Source organism: Cibotium barometz, chromosome 26 (genome assembly GCF_041138505.1).
Source record: "Cibotium barometz isolate CiBa-2024 chromosome 26, ASM4113850v1, whole genome shotgun sequence".
Classification (NCBI taxonomy): Eukaryota; Viridiplantae; Streptophyta; class Polypodiopsida; order Cyatheales; family Cibotiaceae; genus Cibotium; species Cibotium barometz.
Window position 1 is genome coordinate 43,445,926 of NC_141071.1, and position 26,879 is coordinate 43,472,804.

General features: G+C 40.6%; 1 pseudogene; it reads left to right on the plus strand.

The window, feature by feature from the left end:
* Positions 1 to 4,590: 4,590 nt before the first annotated feature.
* On the plus strand, positions 4,591 to 5,912 carry LOC147624002 (galactoside 2-alpha-L-fucosyltransferase-like; annotated as a pseudogene).
* Positions 5,913 to 26,879: the final 20,967 nt, after the last annotated feature.

Genomic DNA, 26,879 nt, shown 5'->3' on the forward strand with positions numbered 1-26,879 from the left:
ACGGGATTACGCGGGCATCCTCGAAAGGAGAAGAAACACGATCCAAAGCAAATATCACTCAGTAATTTTGTGGTTTCTACAAAAATTGCAAGCTCAACTACTATGGGTGGCTCCTCTTCTCTCAATAACCACCATGAAGAAGGTGAAACTTCTTTAACAAGTCTAAATTTATTATGTTGGGGTTTGTGGAATCATGAGATTAAAGTGAACAACAAGAATGTTTGCATAAAGCCCTTTTTGGATGACCAATGTGCTGGTAAGTTTTGGTTTACAGAGCCTTATAGTAAGGCAACCTTATATGATGGAACTTCCACCTTTCACATAGATGGATGCTTTCGTCACATTAGTTGTCTACGTGTTTCTAGTAACGGACAACCGTTTGAAGCCTTTTCATGTAGCCACTGCAAAGGGATATCAAAGCTCCATGATTTTAGGATGAGATTGTACAAAGAGAAGACCGTCGATAAGAAGAGAGGCAATAGGGGAACTGATGGTGGAAGAAGATTAGATTTTCTCACTAGAACAGAGCTTAGACAAACAGCTATAGTGGCCAAAAACATGCAAGAGATCTCAATTTCAAACTATGGTGGGCAAAATCTCAGGTTGCAGTGCTTTCAGTGAGGATACGAACTTTAAGAGAAGCAAGCATGGAGTCTCTTAACCGAAAGGATTTACAGAGATTTTGTAGCAATATAGTAGAATCCCATAGACTAGGAAAGTTTGGTGGTAAACCTACCTTATGGGACTTCTTACAGGATGTAGCTACAAATTTATTGAGGTCAAATAGAGGACAAAGATACAGTGAAAACACCAAGGCTATGTTTGAGGTTGCAAAGATGTGGGGTGGACCAAGGTTGCACGATTTCCTAAGTGTCAATCTTAACGGCCCTTCATTGTCAACTACAAAGAGAGGGCAAAGGCTTGCCACACAGTTTGTCTCAGGCATACATGGCTATGTTTCTGATGCCATCGCTGAAATTTATTAGAAGGAGAAAGGAAAACACGAGATTGCATCACAGATTCCCTTCATCTTAGTGGAAGATGAGACTGCATCACAGATTCCCTTCATCTTAGTGGAAGATGAAACTGCATCAGAGATTCCCTTCATCTTAGTGGAAGATGAGACTGCCATAAAAAAGCATATTAGGTAAACATAACAAACTCTAAGTTTCTGTTTTGACTTGCACAAGGCTTACAATCAGCTCATGCATCTCCTATACATTGTTCTTTTTGGTTGTAGGTGGAATTTGATGGGCTCAAATTAGGGAACCATGAGTGCATGATTGCTTGCACGATCAAAGTTGGAGAAGGAAAGGAATGTTATAATGTGATTGTTGATGCATTTGAGACTCGTATCATTGGTGGTTACGCAAGAGTTTTTGTTGCAAATCCGTTGCATGAAGCATTACCACACTTGGTTATGGCAGCCCACTGTACTTGCAATCCCTTTGATGCATGTTTTGTACAGAGACATTGTGCTTGGCAATGCTCTTGTGGACAGGTATGCCAATTGCGGTGCTATTTCAAGGCATGACAACTAGGCTGCCTTCTCGGGATGGTGTGTCTTGAAGTGCACTGATTGCAGGATATGCACGTGAATGTCATGCCATGCAAGCACTTTACTAACAAATCCATGACGAGATTGGAAGGGAGGGGTCGCTGTAGAATGACATTGTGCTTGGCAATGCTCTTGTGGACAGGTATGCCAAGTGCGGTGCTATTTCAAGGCATGACAACTCGGCTGCCTTCTTGGGATGTTGTGTCTTGAAGTGCACTGACTGCAGGATATGCACCAGAATGTCACGCCACGCAAGCACTTGTCTGACAAATCCATGACGACATTGGAAGGGAGGGGTCACTCTGCAAAATGACATTGTGCTTGGCAATGCTCTTGTGGACAGTTATGCCAAGTGCGGTGTGATGATCCCTGGATTGAAGCCATTTTTAGCAATTTTTAGGGTCTAAATAGGGTCAATTATGGTCATTTTGGATGCATTTCCATAGTATTTGAAAGCATGTGTGTGTGGAATGTCATGGTATTTGCATGCATCATGATTGTTGATGTTGTCCATTGGTGTATGCACATTGCATGGGAATGGTGACGATTAACATTGTTTTGTACATAAAGAGGAGGTTGTATGTAAGTGGGTAGAGAGAAGAGAGAGATCGAGGGGGAGAGAACGAGGGTTAGTATGATGAGTTTTGAGCTCAAGCTTTGAGGATGGTTAGGTGGGAACACAAGTTTGGAGACCTTAATGTGGTTACAAATGAAAAGTTTCAAATTAAAAATGGAAGGGTGGGTAGTTTTAGCACCCGTTGGTACCCACCAACCTCTTGAGAGCATATAAGAGAAAGAGAGAGGGAGCGTTTCTTTCTCTGGCTAACGTGAAGAGCAGGAGGAGGAGGAGGAGGAGGAGGTAAGCCTGTTTGTTTGTTTGTTGTTAATGTATGTGTGTGAACTCTGTACATAAAGAGAGAGAGAGAGAGTATGGGTGTGTGCGTGTCTTGTATGAGAAAGAGAGAGAGGGTGCCACTCGCGTAGAGAGAAGGAGGAACAGCATGTAGAGAGAGAGGGTGCCACTCGCGTAGAGAGAAGGAGGAACAGCATGTAGGCCTGGCGCCTACACGTAGAAGGTGGCGAGAGGCCTCTGTGGTCGACGTGAAGGGGAGGCTGCCATGGCCCAACGCTAGCCTATGCCTTGTGAGGGCGCCCATGCCTTGTGCACATAAGGTAGGCCAGCGCACAGAAGTCACCATGGCCTTGCACCTAGGCCGCCTGCGCAATAGAGGGGGCCAAACCCCAATGCACCTAAGGTAGGCGGGCTGGCCGCTTGCGCAACAAAGAAGGGACTGAGCCCTTGCGCTTGAGGTAGACAGGTGGTCGGCCTAAGGCACCTTGCGCTTAAGGAGAAGACGGCTAGGCCAAGCCCAATGGACGGGGCTGGCCGACTCTGGAAGGCAAGCGTGCGCTTAGAGAAGAAGGGAGGCCAAGTGCGCTTGAAGTAGCCGGGCTGGCCGTCTGTAGACTGGAGCCGACGATGGAGAGTTCGGCATCACGAGCTTAACAGGCTGACTGGCGGGTGATGAGGAGGTGCCTTGCGTGGGCAAGCTTGGCACCTTGTGTGCCCCATGGAGAGGGCCACATGGCTGTTTAGTGCCGAGGAGATGGCAAGCCTCTCAACCCAAGGGGCTGGTGCGTGCGCACGGAGGAGACCCACAATGAGGTCGCGCGTGGTGAGCCGGATTGATGGTAGGCATAGGCCGTGCACCACAGGCAGCCGACCTTGGAAGGTTAAGGTTGCATGGCTGGGTGCTAGCCATGCATGGTGGGGCACGGACCATGGAGCAAGCGCATAGCCTTGATGGAGCTGTGTGCGGAGGTAGTCATGGAGTTGACTGCCAGTGTGCCATAGGCCATGGAGAGGCAAGCCGCCTTCCGTAGAAGGCGGTCGGTCATGTGTTATGGGTGGACCTTGTAAGGCCACCGTGCCATGGATCGGGCCGAGTCACAAAGGCTGATGGTGTGTTAGCAAGGAGAGGCTGCATGGCTCAATGAGGCCATGTCTTGGAGCCGACCAGCATACACATGGACAAGGTACCATAATGGCGGACCTTGGCCACACTACTAAGGGGCTCATGAAGAGAGCAAGCACACACCTAGGAAGGCCACCCATGGTAGACTGTGAGAGAGAGAAAGAAACGTGTGTGTGCATGTGGGAGGTCTCCATGCTCTCAAGCTAAAATGAGGAGAGAGAAGGTGGGGAACCATAGCAAGTAGAGGAGACATTGTGTGTGGGTAGAAGAAGAAGGAAAGAAGAGAGAGGGCAATATGGCTGCGCTATGTGTGTACATGCAAAATAGGAAAGAGAGAGAAAGAGATTTGATCACTTTGACATGGTGCATACTTAAAAGTAAAAGCATGAGAGTGTGAGAGAATGTATTAGATTGTGTGCATTATTCTTGTGTTTGTGTTTCAGGAGGAGGAAGAGAAAGAAAGAAGAAGAAGAAGAGAATTCACGAGAATAGTGAGTAGAGAGAGAGAAGAAAGAAAGAGTTTTGAAGTGTGAAAGAGAGAGAGAGTGAAGAGTGGAGTGAAGTGAAGATTAGCCAAATGTTGAATGCAGTGATGCTGTTTGCAGATTGACTGAAACGTGGAAGTGTTGGAAATATTGGTTCTTTTTCATTAAATTCTTGAAAACAACTTACACAAAACCATTTTGACATTAAATTTCTTTATTCAGTTTAGAATGGTGAAGTTGTGTCTTGATGATCTGTTGGGTCATAGTAGTTTGTTCTTTTCCATTTGTGTGTCTGTGTGGGTGTGTGTAAATAAAACATTGTAAATTATTTCATACAAAAAGATGTCTTTTCGGTGTGTGTTTCTAGGATTTAGGCTGCGTGTGGTTGTTATTTAGGATGCATTCACTGTTTTAGTGAGTATTTAGTGCATTGGACTAGAGAGTAGGAAGGCCAATCACGGTGCTATTTGAAGAGATCCAAGTACAAGTCCATGACGAGATTGTAAGGTAGGGGTTGTTGTAAAATGACATCATGGTGGCAATGCTCTAGTGGACATGTGTGCCAAGTGCGATGCTGTTTCAAAGGCAGATAAGTGGTTGGTGGGCTGCCTTTTCAGGATCTTATCTCTTGGAGTGCATTGATTGCAACATTTTTCCTTACGCAGAGCTTCAAAACAGCCCCTCGCTCGGTCCGTTCCAGCACGGCAACTTCAATGCAAGCTCCATCAACTTGAATCTGCAAAACAGGCTATAGGCAGTCAAGACCAACAAATATTTTGCGAGGACGAGTATTCCTCCCTTGGGAATGTGACATGGGTTGCTTGGACAAGCAACCAGTGTTTTTTCACAAACCTTTTCTTGGTTCCCTCCTCCTGGCACCACATACACCCCATTTTCAAGGGCAGTGTAGGTCACATTTTCACCCTCCTTAGTAGGCTCCTCTTACTATTGACCAACAACACATGGGCCATCATATTGAGAGAATTCTGGAGCTATCTCATAGGTACAAGTTCACACCTTGGGGTGCAGGTAAGGCTTCATGGGAGGCCCAATTTAGCAGAATTCAATACAGGGGCCAACGATAAGATCATGGAGTGCTTGGCACTTGTTGTTGCCGAGCATTTCTAAGGGGAAAAAGATAAAACGAGCTTTCAAGTTTACACAACAGGAAGATGCAAACAAGAGGGACCAGTGCAGACATCGTGGTGTTACTGGCCTCTTATGCAGAGACGATGAAAGACCACTTCGGAAAGGTGCCCACGAAAGGACAAAGATGGTCACGGTGCACTCTGTGTCACATCAAGGCTTCGAGAAAAAGGGTTTTTAGCAAGCTCAGCTAGCATTTGTGGAGATGTGGTTGCTAAGCTACAGTCATAACCTTGCTACTAGTGAATATTTGATGTTTGGGTACATTGTGCAAGCTGGTGGGTGATTTGCATTTGTACATTCTAGGGTTGAAGAAAGGGGAAGCTAAAGCACACAGCTTTTGTAAAGCATAAAATTAGTTTTATTCATAAGTTCTCTTTGTAATCAAGATTTCAGATTGAGTGTGAGAGTTCAATGATTGATAACCTTAGTACAAAAAAGGTTGTTTTAGTACTTGTTGTTGGCCTCTTATGGCAGGGGATTCCTTTCTTGTCCCTGTAGTAAATTAGTTGACTCATTCAGAGTGATTGCAGGACACATGCTCAAGAAGGTCATGCAAAGCAAGCACTTCGCTGCTTTGAAGAGATGCAGTGTGAGGGCATCCTTCCAGAAGCAGTAATGTTCATACGTATCTTGAAAGCATGTGCCATGATCGAAGACAAGAGGAACCAAATCCATGACGAGATTGCAAGGCCTACGCAACTGCAAACAGAGAGAGACGTTGAGCTAGCAACGGCTTTGAGGTAACAACTCTGAAAATCTCTTCACAAAAATTTTGAACTTTGTATTATGTCTCACATCACTGGATCGGAAGGAAACTTCCTTCCAGTAAATTGCATTGGGGAACTTCTCTGTCAGTGGTGGCAGAATTGTTAAAACCCTAAGATCTCTCTAGATAATTGTTATGCATAAACATGCATAAATCAGGCATAAACTCAACCACCCAATCACCCCGAGCCCAAGGGATGCACACATGAATAATAATGAAATACATCATACCTCTACCTTAATGTCCCATACCATCAAGAGGTATAACTCCAATCCAATAGCATGTAGCTAAAGTGTGAAATGGTAGAAGAGTTGAACCTCTACACAAGAGAGCATAACATAGCCTTGGCCTCATGGAGCCCAAACCTCCGAGCCCCCAAGCCCCCTTGAGTGTGCCCCATGCCCCTATTATATAGGAGGGCCCTCAAGTGACTCTTGACTTTCCATTTCTCATGTGTGACCCTTGGATGCCTGACCCTAACCTTAACCCTTAAGGTTAGTCCTAACCCATGCTCCACTAGAGCTTGTTCCCATGCTCCCATGCTCACAAGTCTAATGTGGGTTAGCCTCCTAGTATATGCACACATAATGTGCATATAACATACTTCCCCTCTCTCAAAACATTGCACTCTTGCAATGAAAAGAAGGAGAACTGTGTTGAACAATCTCAACCGACTCCCAAGTCGAATCCTCAATTTCCCTATCTTTCCACCTAATTTTAACCTCAAGGATAAGTCAACTACAAAGTTTCCTTTCCCTGAATTCATGTACCATATCAGGTTCATGTGGAACATAGGATAAATCTTTGACTTCAACGAGTTCTTGAGGAGTAACTCTGTTATCCTCACCTCCCAGTTTTCCTTTCAATCTATTGATATGAAAGACTGGATGAACTCTAACAATTGGAGGTAGCTTTAGTTCTTACGCAACCGTGCCAATCCATTGCATAACTCGAAATGGACCACAATATCTAGGAGATAAATTTGAGCATTTTTCCATTGACAAAGTCTGAAAATCTTTAGGAACATTAAAATAAACCAACGCTCCTGGTTCAAAAGACCGAGATGAGCATCCCCTATCAGCATAAAACCGTGCCCTATCATGAGCACTCCTGATAGAATCTCGAGCTTCGGTCAGCATTTTCTGCATATCTCGCAAGAAATCCCTCGATGCATCAAACTCGATGTCCTTAAGACCGACATCCAATAAGTGCTTAAGGGTTGATACCCATACATAAGTATGCACAGACTAAAACCAATAGCCGTATATTTAAAACTGTTATAGGCAAATTCCATCATTGAAATATATCCCAATATGTTGATTTTCTAGAGACATATGCACGAAGCATATACACTTTAATCTGATTCATACGCTCTGTTTGCCCATCAGACTGCGAATGATTAGAGCAATTCAAAGTAACTTCCTCGTTGTAAACCATTCGGAATAAAGTAAGAAAACATGGCATTATAACAGCAGAAACCAGGGATTCATCGGCGCCCCGACATACCCACATCTGCATATGGAATAATCGACGTCTCGAGTTACCCATATCAACATAGAGAGTCATCAACGTCTCGATGAGTCATATATATCCATCCGTAAACCTATCAGGTTGATTGTGTAAATCACCTAAAGTACGAAACTAGAGAAAGAAATGCCAACAAAGAAAGAATCCAAATTTCCTTATCCGAATACAACAAGATAAACTTGTTTGAACTCTAAAGAAAGAGATTTCAACAAGTGAAAATGCCGACGAGATTTCCCTCATCAAAACATGCAGGCTATAGATAAAAGAAGTTTATCTAAAGAATGCCCACACTATAACTTCTAGTGAATTTAGAAAATAAGATTATCTTTGAATGTTGAGGTCAACATGCTAAGTGATGTAAGCAAAGCAACAATCTTTAGCCCAAATTATCCCATAAGATAATATATGTGAGGGATCCCTAGCGTCCCATTCCACCATGATACCACCCATACATACCTTAACAATTTGAAACTCCCTAGTATGCCGTCTAGGAAAATATGAATAAAATCCTGTATAAAAGGAATAAGATGGCCTTATCCAGACTTTCACATACTAAACCTGTCTCTATATACTTGAGACTACATCAAGGAATAAATCCTTCTGAGTACATTTAGAAAAGAAATTGAATTATTGGTGCCTTTTTAATGATAACTACCCAAAACACAATAAAGTTAGGGTAGAAAAATAACTCACCTAGATATATAAGCAACTAGGTATCCGAGTTAGAATATGAACAAGAGTAAAAAAATATATACTCCAAAATTACGTGCAAAAAACGAAGGCAAATGCTATCTTCAAAGCACATGATATTATCCAAAAGATCAAAAGATCCTTATAAAACCATGGATAAAAGCATAGAAGCTCCTTAAATCCATAAAAAACCATAGTTGATCATAAAAATCAATGCATACCATCTAATGGACATAAATCATGCCAAAAGAAGCATTAAAATTCGTGGCCAACTCATCAATCCGGAGTATATGAACATTGTGTTGTTCAAATAAAACTCCAAAGTAAGAAAGTGAAACACATGTGTGTAGCACTCAATAAGCAAACCCTAGACATAAGTGATCTAGGGAGAACCTGATGAGTCCATATAAAACTTGGAAAACATCCAATAGAAATCCACCAAAATAAACCAATCAACTAACCCATGATAGAGGCTTAAGAAATTAAGCACAAACCACACTTAAATAAGTGCAAAATAAATTATCATGGAAAAGTGTCAAAGGTGAAACACATTTTGAACGTAAATTATAGCCATCAAAAGAAATTAAGGAACATGTCCAAAAAGAATGGCTAAAAAATGGTAAAAAATCATGAATATATCGTTTAGAATTAATCCAAACATAAATATCCATTAATACGAGGTATAATCGAATAACCCGTATCTATCTAATGTCAGCACGAGAAAACGTACTTCAACATTAAATAACCCTCGAAAATATTAAATTCTCGAGAAAAAGAATTATCATGAATTTTTCTAAATTTTTTCTAATTTTACAGGGCCTCAAAATATAATAATTTTGAAGTCCACCAAACCTATCTTATGGCATTCCAAACCTATATTTTTCCAAAAAAAATTTAGCAATTTAATTTACCAAAATACCATTGATATTTTAAAAATACCAAATTTTAGGATTTCTAAAAATAATATCTAGAATATTCCTAATTTTTTTTGAGAATCCCATCGTTCACGAAATTTCTAATTCCGCCCCAAAGAAGGGGCGTGCATAGACAAATTAGAGTCACTATTTTATAATGTCAAAGGAAGATTTATATTAGAAAATCTCTAGACTTTAAAGGAACTAAGACACAAAGTTTCATTAGGGTTCTTCTTTCTTTTTCTAGAACATACCAGACATGATGATGTGAGGAGAATCATGAGCCCAATCCAATATCATGTATAATAGATGAAATGTACATATGATAGTATGAAGAGGATCCCAAGTGGTAAAAGCAACATGGCAAACAAGTGGATGGGCATAGGTGGGTAAATGAAAAAAGAAAGTGCATGGGAGAATGAAGGAAGTGGGTGACGCAACCTTCTGGAAGAAAGCGAGGTAGCGACAAGTAGAAGAGGGTGAATTGGGAAGTCTTTGTGAGGACTCTCAAGGAGTAGTGGTCAGTGTGACCACAAGAGGGTCAAGAAGATGAAAAGCAGGTGGTTAGAGAGACCACCAGACAGGGATTTCATTCACGTGATCACGTTAACCGCGAAGTGGTAATAACACTAGTTAATAACACTCTCACACACTTGTTAATATCATAGATATTCACACAACCGGGAGAAACTTGCTATCCCGGTTTTCCCGGCGGGCTACTAGCTTGGCCCGGCGGGCCACTATTTAGCCCGGCGGGCTGCTTATCTAGCCCGGCGGGCCTTTTTTTGCGCCAAAAATTTCGCCGTTTTGGAGAGACCTATATAAAGGGTTTCCCCTCACTTCCAAATGTACTTTACCAACGTACTTGGGTGGCTCACCTCAGGCTAAAAGACACAAGAGGTGAGTATAAATATTCTGGATTTTTGTTTGAAGCTTGTTAATAATATTTTGTATTTTATAAGATTTTGATTGTAAATGGTTTATCGTATTTGTTACGTGGACTAGCAATGTCTCCTCTTGGGTGGTCTACTCGAGTGCCAATTGGTCTGGGTAGGAGCTTCCCTAGAGGAGGGTATAGGTGGTGAGATGTTCGGGACATCATCTCTATCTAGGGATGGATTGCCTCAAATGCATCTCACCAAACGTTTGGTTTCTTTAGGTCGACTAGCAATACCTCCTCTTGGGTGGTCTACTCGAGTGCCATTTGGTCTGGGTAGAAGCTTCTCTAGAGGAGGATATAGGTGGTGAGATGTTCGGGACATCATCTCTATTTAGGGATGGATTGCCTCAAATGCATCTCACCAAACGTTTGATTTCTTTAGGTCGACTAGCAATTACCTCCTCTTGGGTGGTCTACTCGAGTGCCATTTGGTCTGGGTAGGAGCTTCTCTAGAGGAGGATATAGGTGGTGAGATGTTCGGGACATCATCTCTATTTAGGGATGGATTGCCTCAAATGCATCTCACCAAACGTTCGGTTGCATTGGCAAGAAGTGGGTTTTAGACTTTATAATTGCATATTTTGGTTTTACTCAGGCTGTTTTGGATCTCAAATCTTGCATGATTGTTGTTTAGGTGTTACAATGGTTGCTTCTAATTGCGGCACATCAACCCAACGAAGCAACAGACCATTAGAAACTAGTGGAGTTTCCTTGCAACGAGATATGACAGCACAAACTTTGAATGTTGCGTCTCAAAGTGGCAAGAGGAGGAGCGGAGGAAAATCACCGGGACCTGAATGGCAATTTGCTTCCAATCTTTCTAGATTTGTCGAATGGAAGTGTAATTTTTGTGGCTTGGTAAAATCTGGGGGTGCTCCCAGAATAAGGGAGCATTTGCTTGGCACTAACACAAAAAATCCCGGAGGTAAATGCAAGGGTGCAGGAGCTGATGATGCTGCAAAGCGCCTTAGAGCTTTGATAAGTAAACAAGTATCACAAAACAAGAGGCCCAATCTCTGTGCAAGAAATCACCAATCGCCGAATTTGGCAGCATCAAGTGGAGGGATCTCCAACCAAGGAGTGACTCCAACACATACTACTTGCCAAAATGACACCCAAGGTCCAGATGTCTCAATACCGATGGATGCATCTCCTGAGTTTCAGGTGGGTATGTTTCGTACCAGACAAACTAATCTAGTTGACAGCTTTCGTGCCACTGCTTTAGAGGATGCTCAACTTGCATTAGCGAAAGCGATCTTCTTTACTGGTTCTTCATTGTCTATGGTCACGAAAGATTCATGGAAGATGGCTTGGAAGAAGATTGGAGAATATGGACCTGGGTTTTGTCCACCAACTTATCACCACATGCGAAATCAATTACTTGACAAGTGCTATGACAACACACGGGAAAGCGTTCAAAGACTCATAATTGACACCACAAATCAGTCTGGATGCACAATTGTCAGTGATGGTTGGTCGAATGCCCAAAGACGTCCATTGATAAATGTAATGTTGGTATGTCCTCGTGGGGAATGCTTTATCAAAGCTGTTGATACCTCCGGGGAAGTTAAATCTGGTCAATTTATCGCCGATATCATTGGTGATGCTATCGACCAAGTTGGGTCTGAAAATGTACTTCAAGTGATTATGGATAATGCAGCTAATTGTCGAGCAGCAGGTCATATGTTGGAATCTCGATTTTCCAATATCTATACATTTGGTTGTAACACTCATAGCCTTAACTTGGTGTTACAAGATTGGTACAAAAATGCTGATACAGAGTGGTTCAAGGAGATTATCGATAGTGCAAGTAAGATTGTCAAATTTGTGCTCAAACGGCAACGTGTTTTAGATATGTATCGTCAACGCATGGAAACTATGCTAAAGTTGCCTTGTGAAACCAGATTTTGCACTAATTTTTATATGCTTCAATCTCTCCTAAGAAATAGGAATGCAGTGATGGAAACCTTTGTGTGTGCTGGCTTCTCTGAGTGGGAGGTTGACCAGTCCGAAAAGGTTAAAGAAAAGGTGAGGTACATGCGATCTTTGATATCGGATCGTAGTTTATGGGAGGAAGCAGCAGATTGTTATCATGTTATGATGCCAGTTATGCTTGCTTTGCGCCAGTTGGATTCTAGATTGCCAAATATCGGGAAGGTTTGGATGGCGTGGTGGTCCATTCAAGAAAGCCTCGCAAACCCAGAGGAGCCCACTAAAACTGTTGTCAAGCATTGGAGTCCTCCATTCACCAGAGCAAGGAGAAATATCTTGGCCAAGTATGTAAGCGCTCGGTGGGTAGGAGCACATAGTCCATTGCATAGTGTTGCATATTGTCTTGACCCAGAATACTGGCATATGGACGTGAATGCCCTAGATGAGGAGGTAATCGATGATTTCTATGATGTTGTGGAGCGATTTTATGAAGGTTCAGATGAGCAAGCAACAGCGGTAATTGAGCTAACCAAGTATAAATTGAAAGAAGGTAGATTTGCCTTGGAGTTTGTGCAAAAGCTTGCTAAGGAACAGCCTGCTTGGAAATGGTGGATGTTGAATGGGGGAAGTGTTCCAACTTTGCGACGCTTAGCTGTGAGAGTGCTTGCGCAATGTGCTTCAAATTCTAGTTCTGAACGTAATTGGAGCAGTTACAAGTATGTGCATTCTATTAGCAGAAATCGTTTATTGAGTGATAGAGCTGAGAAGTTGGTGTATATGTATTGTAATGATAAATTGGTGAAGTCAATTGAGTCAGATGATTACAACGAAGAGATGCCTAAGTGGACATATGACATTACTCAGTATGAGTATGATGCAGAAGAGAATGGAGATGTAGAGCCTAATGTCCCACATACGAGCGATAACTTGTGCTTTATTGAAGAGATAGAAGAAAACTTGCAACCCGATTTTGGTGTTAGTAAAGCCACCCGCAGACGCTCGTCACGTTTGATGTAATCATGTTAGTTGACACACTCCAATGTAATCCGTCTTGCAACAACTGGATATCAAACATGTTGGTGAACATTTTAGAGAGAATGGTTTTTAGTCTTGTCATGTTAAACTTAGAATACGAAATCATGTTAGTTTTGACACACTCCAATGTAATCCGTCTTGCAACAACTGGATATCAAACATGTTGGTGATCAATTTAGAGAGAATGGTTTTTAGTCTTGTCATGTTAAACTTAGAATACGAAATCATGTTAGTTTTGACACACTCCAATGTAATCTGTCTTGCAACAACTGGATATCAAACATGTTGGTGAACATTTTAGAGAGAATGGTTTTTAGTCTTGTCATGTTAAACTTAGAATACGAAATCATGTTAGTTTTGACACACTCCAATGTAATCCGTCTTGCAACAACTGGATATCAAACATGTTGGTGATCAATTTAGAGAGTATGGTTTTTAGTCATGTCAAATTAAACTTAGAATACGAAATCATGTTAGTTTTGACACACTCCAATGTAAACCGTCTTGCAACAACTGGATATCAAACATGTTAGTGTCAATTTAGAGAGTATGGTTTTTAGTCATGTCATGTTAAACTTAGAATACGAAATCATGTTAGTTTTGACACACTCCAAAGTAATCTGTGTGCATGTGTTTGTGTGTGTGCGAGAGAGAGAGAGAGAGAGAGAGAGCATTGGAAATCTTTTGAACAAAGTTGCCGAATCTTGTTAAATTCCAGGGTTGCATTTAAGAGAGAGATAAGTTTAAATGCGGCTCTAACTCGTCCATGTGTCGTGCATTGGTCAACCGATCATGGTCGGCACCCAATTTAAAACATATATACAAATTTTTGTGAAATTCTTTGCCGCACAAGGCACACGTAGTACTGTTGACCATGTGTTGCAAAAGACAGGTCAATTGGTACATGTGCCCACATGGGACAGTGTAGTGGCCAGACCATGAGTGAAAGAAACTATAACAAATAGGGCATGGTCCGCCACTTTCGTGCCCATGTAGAGGTGGTTGCTCCAAACTATTCGGGTGTTCAAATGCCGTCATAGGAGAGTTTGCATGGCCTTGCTCCTCCATTTGCGTTATGCGTCTCTTCAAGAGCTTGTTCTCTCTTAGTATATCTCTAGCGCTTGAACTTTCAGGTGCTTGCCCGCGCTCTGGTGCTGCTTCCGTCTGTTGAGGGCCTTGGGTGCCTCTAATTTGGTTGATTTGAGTTTGAAGCTCATCAACCGTGTGATGAACTTCCATTGAGGCTCCAAGAATGGCCAGTTGCAACTCATCTCGAGGCATAGTGATTGACTCACTCCGAATGTCTTCCACATGTAGATGAGGAGGTCGAGAGCTAAAGTCTACAACTGAATTCTGCACAAATTGTGCATATAGCATTTTAGCAAACCAGAAGGGACAGTCACCGTGATGCATGGGTTGGGCCATGACATCCACAAAAATGCGCTCCGCATGCTCGATAATTAAAGGAACACTACATTGTGTCAGCTTCAAGCGCCCTTTTTTTATGGCATCATTGGAGACGTCAGGCCAGATGCTCTTGACCATCTCTTTGGACACATTCTTGTTTACTTGGGCATACTGTAATCCATGGGCCGGTGCCCATTTGGAGGTGCGTCCGGCAATACGTGCCGCATCATTCACAGTGCCACTGCTCGAGATTTGCTTTAAGCGTTCAAATGCCTTCTTTGCGGCTTCATTATTATCAGCCATCTGAGAAAAAGTATGTACACTTTAAGTTTATAGAATCAATGTTAATTTAGGAATAGCTTTAAAGTTATTTTCAGATGTTAGGTATAAGTTTATAAAATCAATGTTTATTTACTGCAAACTTGTTATTTTCAAATACTCATAGAGAGAGAGAGAGAGAGAGAGAGAGAGAGAGAGAGAGAGAGAGAGAGAGAATTGGGATCAAAACAATATTTAACAATTGGGACCAAAATAGTGTCAGTCGATTAAAGGCAGGTCATGGAATAGATAGCCAACCAAAACATATCATTTACAAGAGGCTTTATAATAAGTGTGGTGTCATCTCAGATAGTGGACGTAAGCATGCAGCAGGTGACACTTCCAAATTCTTCAATTGCTCCTCAAAATCTGCCATGGTCTTCCTATCTTCCTTTGATGGCGTCATATAGGCAGCCGTCCATTCCTTAATCAAATTTGTGTGGATGGCAGTTTTACCCACCCACGGCACTTTGGTCATTTCTGCAAACTCAGCACAAAATAATGTAAACTTTTCAATCACCCAAGCCAAGCAGAAGACATCTGATGCCTTGCTCCATGGACAAGGGGACCTTACATCTGCGAGCTCAGGGGCTCTCCAGGGGCGTTGATCGTGCTCTGCTTTGTTGGCGATATTTGTGGGTTTGAACTCAATCCCATCCCTCAATGCAAGACCCCAGTCAATGATGCCTACCCGTGGCACCCCTTCTTTGGTGAAATCTATCATTATATTCCAGGGGTGGCAATCATTGTGGATGATCCCTTCAGCATGTGCAAAGGCCATGGTATTCACAAGGGCACAGATAAGCTCGGGAGCATGAAAAATCAAAGACTTGTATCGCTCCATTTCATGAGGAGCCACTTGTTTTTTCTTGTATCTGTTGCCTTTGTCTGCAGCAAGCATGGAACTGAGGGTCCCCTTAGGAGGCGGAACACACTCCATTATATCTCCAAGACTTCCCCCATTAAAGAGGGGGAAGAGCAGTATCCATGGCTCCTTCCTTGTGTGCCCAATGGCGCGCACTATGCCCCTGTGGGTTAGGTCGATTGAAGCCTCCTAAGCAAAAGACTTCAATTGAGCCCTTCGGCTACCAAGGAATTGCTTTGCACAATAAGAAATGCCTTCTGGAAACCAGGAGACACCTTGAATATGGCATTTATGTACAACGCCGTACGATCCAGAGCCCATCTTCTTTTCTGTGATGATGGCCTCTGCAGGCAACCCAATTGTCATGCTGCAGTTAGTATTATGCATTGTGCGCTGCAAGTGGGTGCCTTTAGAGACCTCACGTGCACCAGATGATAAATCTTCTTGTTCATCAGCAGGCCGGTCCAGCTCTTTGCGAGCTCTCTTGCTCAGGATAGCTTGGGTGTCTATGGCCTTTGCACGCTTGGACCTCTCTTTCTCTACCTTCCATTTTGTGTGGAAGTGCTCCAGCTTGGATTCATTTGTTTCCGCTGGTCTGTCGTCACCTAGGTCAACAGCGCATCTAGGCATGTTGCCCACAATGCTAGTAACAAAATGCTTGATGGCTGCTCCATCAGCACCCTCATGGATATTTTTCACTGCGCGGACAACCTCACCTAATATTTGCTCAAATCGATTCCTATCAGACACAATACCCTCGATGTGATTAGGTGACAAGCAACTAATGAGGGTAACGAGTTTGATACGAATTGATTTCTTGATTTCAGGAGTAAGCGTCGCCATCAATCTGCACAATATAATTGACAAATAGTTGCAACATTTATAACCACAAAAAATGCTATTTGTAAGCTAACTAAGAGATTTCTACATCCAACACACTTATGACTCATGTCATGCAAACTAAATAATCACAGTCATCGTCAAAAACAAACACAAAACACAAGTTTACGACTTAACTTGACGTCAGCAGACCTAGTCAGTATACCGACCATCTGCAGATATCGCATTAAGATGAAAACTATGGCACAAGTTAAATGCTTTGACACATCGTCAGCAGACCTAGTCAGTATACCGACCATCTGCAGATGACTATCAAACCAAATAACAAAAACAAACTTCACCACATAGCTTGGTGTCAGCAGACCTAGTCAGTAAACCGACCATCTGCAGATACCGTACTAAGTAGCAAAGCATCACACATGTCAAATGCTACGAGCGCACATCAGCAGACCTAGCCAGTAAACCGGCCATCTGCAGCGGGCTCTCAAAGCATTTAACAAAAACAAAGCCGCATTGTAACTTGGTAACTGCAAACCTAGTCAGTAAACCGACCATTTGCAGATACCGTGCCACAACGAAAACTTCTACATAAGTTAAATATTAAGAGTGCACATCAGCAGACCTAGCCAATCGCTCGGCCATCTGCAGCGGGCCTCTTAACATTTAACGACACATGCACATGCATCACAAACAACCTTAAACTTAAGCGTATGCAAAAAATTAAATGACACCAACACTTTCAACTTAAAAATTACCTCAAATAGATCACACTAGCACCACTGACACCAAGTACAAGGAAGATTCTGTGAACAGTGACCCCCTGGACCACTCTTTTATACCACAATATAGCCCGCCGGGCTGGGAGTCGGGCCCGGCGGGCTTCTGCGCGCCCGGCGGGCCCGGCGGTCCAGACTTGTAGCCCGGCGGGCCAATTGTGGGTTACCAGGTCATCCCACCCTCTAGGATTTGAGAACTGTGAATTTTGTGAACATTGAGATTTGTGAACAATAGCTGTGATCACAAGAAAAAAGGCTGTGATCACGTGAATATGAAATCCCTACCACCAGAGAGAGTGACTACAGTGGAGTGGACTCTTACAAGATAGTTTTGTTTGGTTGAAGCTTGTAGGTTGGAGGATTTGCTAATTTTTTAAGATTGCAGTGAGAAGACCAGTACAGTGTGAGAGGAGTTGTTGTGTCAGAGAAGAGGGAGTGTTGGAGACCAGAGAGTTGGCTAGGAGGTGTGTCCCCTAGGTTCTTTATGTAGCATCTCTCTTAGAGACTTGGCTCAGCACAATACCTCCTCGACTGTAGCTATTGAAGATGAAGCTTTAAAGTGTTATCATCACCAGAGTCCACCTATTGGGGATCCTTAAAGCTTTGTGGTGTTTTCTTTTGATATGATTGTGTCCATGTCTTAGGGCTGCTGAGACACTGTTGTGTTTTAAAGATGAAGCTTTGAAGTGTTGTCATCACCAGGGTAATTCTATTGGGGATCCTTGAGCTGTGTGGTGTTGAAGATGAAGCTTTGAAGTGTTGTCATCACCAGGGTCTATCTATTGGGGATCCTTGAGCTTTGTGGTGTTTTCTTTTGATATGATTGTGCCCATGTCTCAGGGCTGCAAAGACACTGTTGTGTTTTTGTCTATATGAAGAAGTCGAAGAGTTTGGATTGTGTTTGTTGTGTGAATGGATGCAAAGCGTTTTGATTTGATGTCTTGGTTATGGTAAAAGTGTAGTTTTGATGGAGACTGAACCTTTATGTGTGTCAATCTGAGGTCTAGGTTGTTGATTCTGAGAGTTAGAGCTGACTCACTCAGCATCAGTTGAGAAGTACAGAGTCAGATAAGGTCATTTGAGAATCAGGTGAAGTTAGCTGAAGGTGTAGAGGGCTTCGTTTCGCTTCTATGGGGATTTGAGGGGAGTGTTTGTGAGTCTGATTTGACAGTCAGAGGATTGTCAGCACAATCAAAAAAGTCAGTGGTGGTCAATAGTCAGCACTAGTTAGGCGGGTTGGTGGACTAAAAGGCGATTCAAAGTCAGCTATGTGTTAGTTGAGAGTCCAGAGCGTTTGATCCTTGCCCCCCTTATAGTGCTTCCTTGTGGTTCTTGTCCATGTTTCCTAGCATGGGGAAGGCCCAAGCCATGCTCTCTTGATATGTGGCCATGCTCTTCTCCTACCATGTTACAGGGGATAGTATGCAAGTCACGGGCCCATACATTGTTGTGGTGTAAATGTAGAAAAACAAACTCAATAATAACCTCAAAATAGATTTTAAATTGCATTGAGTACCAACTTGTCAGATTCTATTGGAATGTGAGTGACTCTCGGGGGTTGTAATTTTAGGAAGACCTTAATACAATGTGCGTTCAAAGAGTATCATAAAATACCATTTTTTGTGAATATTGACTTAATTAATTGGACCCTTTTCCTTTACAAACTTATGGGTTTTTTTTCCAAAATACCATTTTAAACCCCTCGTATTGATCGCATGTAGTAGACTTACATATTTTTAAGTGAACCCCTGAGGAGTGACTATGTGTGAATACACTCAAAGTGTGAGATATGGATATGTTTTATTCTTAGGATGAACATGCTAATAAATATATATATGTATATGTGTGTGCACATTCATGTATGTAGGTTCACAACACTCATCCCTATGTTGGGTTCTCTTTAATCTTCTTTTCTTGAAAGTTTATAAGCCTTTGTGCCTATAAAGAGACATATTTTGGATTGTCAAGCTTAAACACACACAATCTCTGGTCTTCAAGCATGACGAAAAATGTATTTTTTCTATTAAAATGATTAGTAAATTTTTATATTTTCATAATAATTAATAATTATAATTATTTAAGGTTTCTCTTGAGAATAATTTCTTAAAATATTTTCATCTCACACTCAATTCAAAGTATTTCTTCTTACATATTTCTTATGAGTATCATACGTAGGGATATTATATATGCCTCCCCCTGTTATATGTACATTATGTGTGCTATGTTATATGCACATTATGTGTGCATATACTAGGAGGCTAACCCACATTAGGCTTGTGAGCATGGGAGCATGGGAGCAAGCTCTAGTGGAGCATGGGTTAGGAATAACCTTAAGGGTTAAGGTTAGGGTCAAGCATCCAAGGGTCACACATAGGAAATGGAGAGTCAAGAGTCACTTGAGGGCCCTCCTATATAATAGGGGCATGGGGCACACTCAAGTGAGGCTATGGGGCTTGGAGGCTTATGCTATGGTCTCTTGTGTAGAGGTCCATATCTACTCACCTACCATTTCACACTATAGCTACATGCTATTGGATTGTGTTATACCTCTTGATGGTATGGGACATCAAGTTTAATGCTATTTTTCTCTATTTTTATGGTTTAAAATAAGCATTAATGGAAATTTTTATAAAAATACCACATATTTTATTGTGAATAGTTTTGGTGGAATGGATTCCCTAAATTCTTGGAATTTTTAAGAATTTTTTTCTAATTTTCAAGGATTTTTTTGAGCATTTTTATGATTGAAAATGTATTTTTTATACATTTTTGCGAGTTTTTCCACGGGTATGCAATCAAATTTCTGTCGATTTTCTGCTGAAATTCAGTAGGGGACAACATGTTGATGCATGAAATGCTCTCCCATGTGCGTGGGGTCCTCTTCGCCCCTCAATTCTGATTTTCCCATGTAAATTTCTCTTAAAAAGGATTTTTTTAAATTAAATATTAATCATAATTAATGTTAATTATGATTAAGGGTTTAATTAAAACCTTAATCAAAAATTAATGTTAACCTCTCTATTAACAGTTAACAGAGAGGGGAGGAAAGAGAATGGAAGGGAGAAGAAGGAGAAGAAGAAGGAGAGGAGGGAGGAGAGAAGGAGAGGAGGGAGTTTTTTTTTACTCCCTTCCTCTCTCTTTCATTTCCATGCAGATTTGGGGGGGGGGGGGTTCACTGTGCAGGTGGTGGCGAAAAAAATAACCACCCCCCTTAAAAATCAAAAACCCTTAATAAGCTTACAAGCTTATTTTTTTTTAGAAAAATAAGTTTCTTATTATTTAAAAAAAGCTTTTGAAATCTTTTTCAAAAAAAAGCTTGAAAAAAGCCTGAAAAATAGTGAGAAATTATGGGATTTGAGGAAAAATTTTTGAATTTTTTTTTCTCTTAAAATTTTTGGCTTTTCATCTTCTGGAAAACCTTTGGCTTTCCGTTTTCCCGAAACCTTTTGGCTTTCCGAATTCTGGAAAAACTTTTGACCTTCCGTATTCCGGAAACTTTTGACCTTTCACATTCTGATTTTTTTTGTCTTTTCATTTTCACGGAACTTTTGGCTTTCCGTATTCCGGGAAAACCGTTGGAATTCCAAAAAAAATTTGACCGTTCATATTCTGAATGCATTCGGGGTTAATTAAAAATTTTAAAAAATTCTTGAAAATTAGTGAAAAATTAGACAAAGGTTATTTTAAATTTTGGAAAAATGTGCGGTTGGTGTTTGGCATGTGGTGTGTCCATTCGGGCATCCGTGACCATTCAAATTCCTTCAAAAATATATTTTTTGATCCATAAAATTAAAAAATCCATTAAAATTAAAAATTTTCATTGGATTTGAGAATTGTCCGGCGGAATTGGAAAATTCACACGTGAACGATGGGATTCTCAGGAAAAATTAGAAATTTTCTAGAAATTATTTTTAGAAAGCCTAAAATTTGATATTTTTAAAATATCAATGGTATTTTGGCAAATTAAATTGCTAAATTTTTTTTGGAAAAATATAGGTTTAGAATGCCATATGAAAGGTTTGGTGGAATTCAAAATTATCATATTTTGAGGCCCTAGAAAATTAGGAAAAATTAGAAAAAAATCATGATAATTCTTTTTCTCAAGAATTTAATATTTTCGTGAGTTATTTAATGTTGAAGTACGTTTTCACGTGCTGACATTAGATAGATGCGGGTTATTCACATATTATTAATATGATTGTACCTCGTATTAGTAGTTATTTCTGTTTGGATTAACTCTAAACGATGTTTTCATGATTTTTTACCATTGTTTAACTATTCTTTGGATTTTTTACCTCGTATTAGTAGTTATTTCTGTTTGGATTAACTCTAAACGATGTTTTCATGATTTTTTACCATTATTTAACTATTCTTTTTGGACATGTTCCTTAATTTCTTTTGATGGCTATAATCTGCGTTCAAAGTGTGTTTCACCTTTGACACTTTTCCATGATAATTTATTTTGCACTTATTTAAGTATGGTCTGTGCTTAATTTCTTAAGCCTAAGACAAATTCTATCATGGGTTAGTTGATCGGTTTGTTTTGGTGGATTTTATTGGATGTTTTCCAAGTTTTATTTGGACTCATGAGGTTCTGCCTAGATCACATATGTCTAGGGGTTTTTTATTGAGTGCTACACACGTGTTTCACTTGCTTACTTTGGAGTTTTTGCTTGAACAATAACACGTTCATATACTCCGGATTGATGAGTTGGCCACCAATTTTAATGCTTCTTTTGGCATGATTAATGTCTATTAGATGGTATGCATTGATTTTTATGATCAACTATGGTTTTCATGGATTAGAGAAGCTTCTATGCTTTTATCCATGGTTTTATAAGGATCTTAAGGTAGCATTTATCTTCGTTTTTTGCACTTAATTTTGGAGTATATTGCTGTACTTTTGTACATATTCCAACTTGGATACCTAGTTGCTTATGTATCTAGGTGAGTTATTTTTCTACCCTAACTTTATTGTTTATTGGGTAGTTATCATTAGAAAGGTGCCAATAATTCAATTTCTTTTCTAATGATGTACTCGGAAAGAGTTATTCCTTGATGTAGTCTCAGGTATATAGAGACAGGTTTTAGTATGTGAAAGTCTGGATAAGGCCATCTTATTCCTTTTATACAGGATTTTATTCATATTTTCCTAGACGGCATACTAGGGAGTTTCAAATTGTTAAGGTATATATGGGTGGTATCATGGTGGTATGGGACGCTAGTGATCCCTCACATATATTATCTTATGGGATATTTTGGGCTCAAGATTGTTTCTTTGCTTACATCACTTAGCATGTTGACCTCAACATTCAAAGATAATCTCATTTTCTAAATTCACTAGAAGTTATAGTGTGGGCATTCTCTAGATAAACTTCTTTTGTCTCTATAGCCTGCACCTCGTCGGCATATTCACTTGTTGAAATCTCTTTTCTTTAGAGTTCAAACAAGTTTATCTTGTTGTGTTTGGATAAGGAAATTTGGACTCTTCCTTTGTTGGCATTTCTTTCTCTAGTTCCGTGCTTTAGGTGATTTATACAATCAACCTGATAGGTTTATATATGTGACTCATCAAGATGCTGATGACTCTCTATGTTGATATGGGTAACTCAGGACGTCAATTATTCCATATGCAGATATGGGTATGTTGGGGCGCCGATGAATCCCTGGTTTCTGCTGTTATAATGCCATGTTTTTCTACTTTATTCTGAATTGTTTACAAGAAGTAAGTTACTTTGAATGTGAATTGCTCTGATCATCCGCAGGGCTGATGGGCAAACAGAGTGTATGAATCAGATTGTAGAGGTATGCTTCATGCATATGTCTCTGGAAAAGCATCAAATTTGGAAAAAATATCTTCCAATAATGGAATTTGCCTATAACAGTTTTAAGCATACGGCTAATGGTTTTAGTCCATTCATGCTTATGTATGGGTATCAACCCAGGGCACCTATTGATGTTGGTCTAAGGACATCGACCTTGATGCATCGAGGGATTTCTTATTGCGAGATATCCAGAAAATGCTAATCAAAGCTCAGGATTCTATCAGGAGTGCTCAAGATAGAGTATGATTTTATACTGATAAAGGACGCTCATCTCGATCTTTTGAACCACGAGCGTTGGTTTATTTTAATGTTCATAAAGATTCTCAGACTTTGTCAATAGAAAAATGCTCGAATTTATCTCCTAGATATTGTGGTCCATTTTTTAGTTATACCTCGGATTGGCACGGTTGCGTTTGAACTTAAAACTACCTCCACATGTTAGAGTTCATCCAAACTTTTATATCAATAGATTGAAAGGAAAACTGGGAGGTGAGGGTAACACAGTTACTCCTCAAGAACTGGTTGAAGTAGAAGATTTATCCTATGTTCCACATGAACCTGATAAGGTACTTGAATTCAGGGAAAGGAAACTTTGTAGTTGACTAATCCCTGAGATTAAAATTAGGTAGAAAGATAGGGAAATGGAGGATGCGACTTGGGAGTCGGTTGAGATTGTTTAGCGCAATTCTCCTTCTTTTCATTGTAAGAGTGCAATGTTTTGAGAGAGGGAAAGTATGTTATATGTACATTATATGTGCTATGTTATATGCACATTATGTGTGCATATATACTAGGAGGCTAGCCCACATTAGGCTTGTGAGCATGGGAGCATGGGAACAAGCTCTAGTGGAGCATGGGTTACGACTAACCTTAAGGGTTAAGGTTAGGGTCAGGCATCCAAGGGTCACACATGGGAAATGGAGAGTCAAGAGTCACTTGAGGGCCCTCCTATATAATAGGGGCATGGGGCACACTCAAGGGAGGCTTGGGGGCTTGGAGGCTTATGCTATGGTCTCTTTTGTAGAGGTCCATATTTACTCACCTACCATTTCACACTATAGCTACATGCTATTGGATTGTGTTATACCTCTTGATGATATGGGACATCAAGGTAGAGGTATGATGTATTTCATTTATAATTTATGTGTGCATCCCTTGGGCTCGGGGGTGGTCGGCGGGTGGTTGAGTTTGTACCTGATTTATGCATGTTTATGCATAACAATTATCTAGAGAGATCTTAGGGTTTTAACACCCCCCCACACCCGCCCTGCTCCTTATTTTTTATTCAAAGTTGTCCTTATCTTGGGAAGTGAGGATATCCATTAGCAAATTATGTTTTCACATGCCAAGTTGCATCATCACTCACGACGACAACTAGGTAATATTTCTACTAGGCAAGGTTATTACATATATTCCAATTTCTAATGGGTCTTCTCCCAAGTATCCAAAATGGCCTCAAGTTCTAGAGAAAGTGGTCCTTGAAGTGAAATAGAAATTTGTTCAACATCCAATCCTGATGCTACCAGAGTAGGTTGCCCCCCTTATAGTGCTTCCTTGTGGTTCTGTCCATGTTTTTTGGCATGGGGAATGCCCAAGCCATGCTCTCCTGATATGTGGCCATGCTCTCCTCCTACCATGTTACAGGGGATAGTATGCACATCATGGGCCCATACATTGTTGTGGTGCAAATGTAGAAAAACAAAACTCAACAATAACCTCAAAATAGCATTATGTACCAACTTGTGAGCTTCTATTGGAATGTGAGTGACTCTCAGCGGGTGTACTCTAAGGAAGACCTAAATACAACGTGCATTCAAAGAGTATTATAAAATACCATTTTCTGTGAATTTTGACTTAATAAAATGGCCCCTTTTCCTTTACAAACTTACGGGTTTTTTTTTCTAAAATACCATTTTAAATCCCCTTGTGTAAATAGATTTCTATAATTTTTTTTTTAATCTTCGATTAAGAAAACCCCTCGTTATTGATCGTATGTAGTAGACTTACATGTTTTTAAGTGATCCCCCCGAGGAGTGACTATATGTGTGAATACACTCAAAGTGTGAGATATGCATATGTTTTATTCTTAGGATGAACACGCTAATAAATATATATATGTACATGTGTGTGCACATTCATGTATACAGGTTCACAACTCTCTCTATCTCTCTCTCTCTCTCTCTCTCTCATGCACACACACACACACATACACACACGGTCCTCTCTCACTGTCTCTCCTTCTTCTTCTTTTCTCACACAGATGTATACACATGAGCTTGGACCCTCACACACAAAAACACTCTCTCTCTCTCTCTCTCTCTCTCTCTCTCTCTCTCTCTCTCTCTCTCTCTCTCTCTCTCTCTCTGTTTTTTGCTATTGCATTATATACCCTCATGCTTAGACTGTGTGTTTGTGTATGTGTGTGCATGCACGTGGACATGTATGTGTATATGCATGCATGTGTGTGTCAACTATGTGCACACCAACTTTGGTTGTGCACACATGTATGTTAGTGTGTTCCTTTCTATGTCTATAGTGTGATTTCACATGTATCAATGTGAGTGGACCCTTATATATTAAAGCCGTAATGAGGGCACCTCATGGTACTGTCACGCCCAGATTGTATATGTCGAGACCATGATTGTGTGATTATTTATGTTGACTCTATGTAAGCAGTTGTGCAATTTTGTGTGTTGAGAATTACATGTGCACATGCACCATGTGTGTGTGTGTGTGTGTGTGTGTGTGTGTGTGTGTGTGTGTGTGTGTGTGTGTGTGTGCACCTATGTGTATGCACGTGTATGTATCTTTGTGTGTTCATGCACAAGAGTGTGGGTGCACAGATATATGCTTGTATGTATGCATGCATGCTTGTATGTGTATACTATTGAGAATGTCACATGTAAATGGGTGCTATAAGAGGTGTGTGAGTGTGTGAACCTGGCGAAAAGGGGAGCCTTATTGTCCACGTTGGTAGGGTGCCTATATAAAGGCACATAAGGCCTCATCCTTCATAAGAGAGAGTGCCTTAGTTGTACTTTGAGCAACTTAATAAGAAAGAGTTTATTTCTTGTACACATGTACATGTCAATACCAAATTGTGTCCATAATTAGTTTCTTGTTTAGAAAATCAAAGTCCAGTAATTAATAAACATAAATATACAAATAGCTAAAAGAGCCACATGATATGGAGAAACCATATTATGTGGGAACCAAAATCTAAGTACAATCAAAATTTGAGAATAATAATCTTGCTCTATAGTGAGGGGGACATCCCAATACTACATCTACTGATAGCCTGATCTCCTCACATCTAAGTGACTACTACATACCTATGAGATCTTTAAGTCATGTAGTCCTTATTTATGGTCATCCCATTATTCTCTCACCAAATGCCTCTTTTTTAAATGGAAGCTACATTTGAGCATAATACATAGGTTCTCATGTTAATCACAATGTGCATGACCCTATTCCACATGCTCAAAGATCACACTTGACCATAATAAATTATAAATGTAAATTAACGCGTCCATAAATATCCTGAGCAATGTAGAGCCCACAAATTGCACTAATTATGGTAGAAGAAGAAATGATGTAGCCAAATGTCCAATGGGTAAAAATTTCCCGATTTCATAATAGATTACGTAGAATCCAAGCACCCCTATAGCCACTCTACAATCATAGAACAAGTGGTGTTATGGTTTTAATGTGTTGGTCTCACTAGACCTTGTTATAGAGCTTAAAAGGTAGGACATGTAACATATTAAGTGGTGCATTATGAGAGGATTTAGCACTATAGTCAGGGTGATATAGAATCACAGATATGATACTTTAAAACAAAAAATGAGCATAAAAAGAAGACCTAAATTAACATCT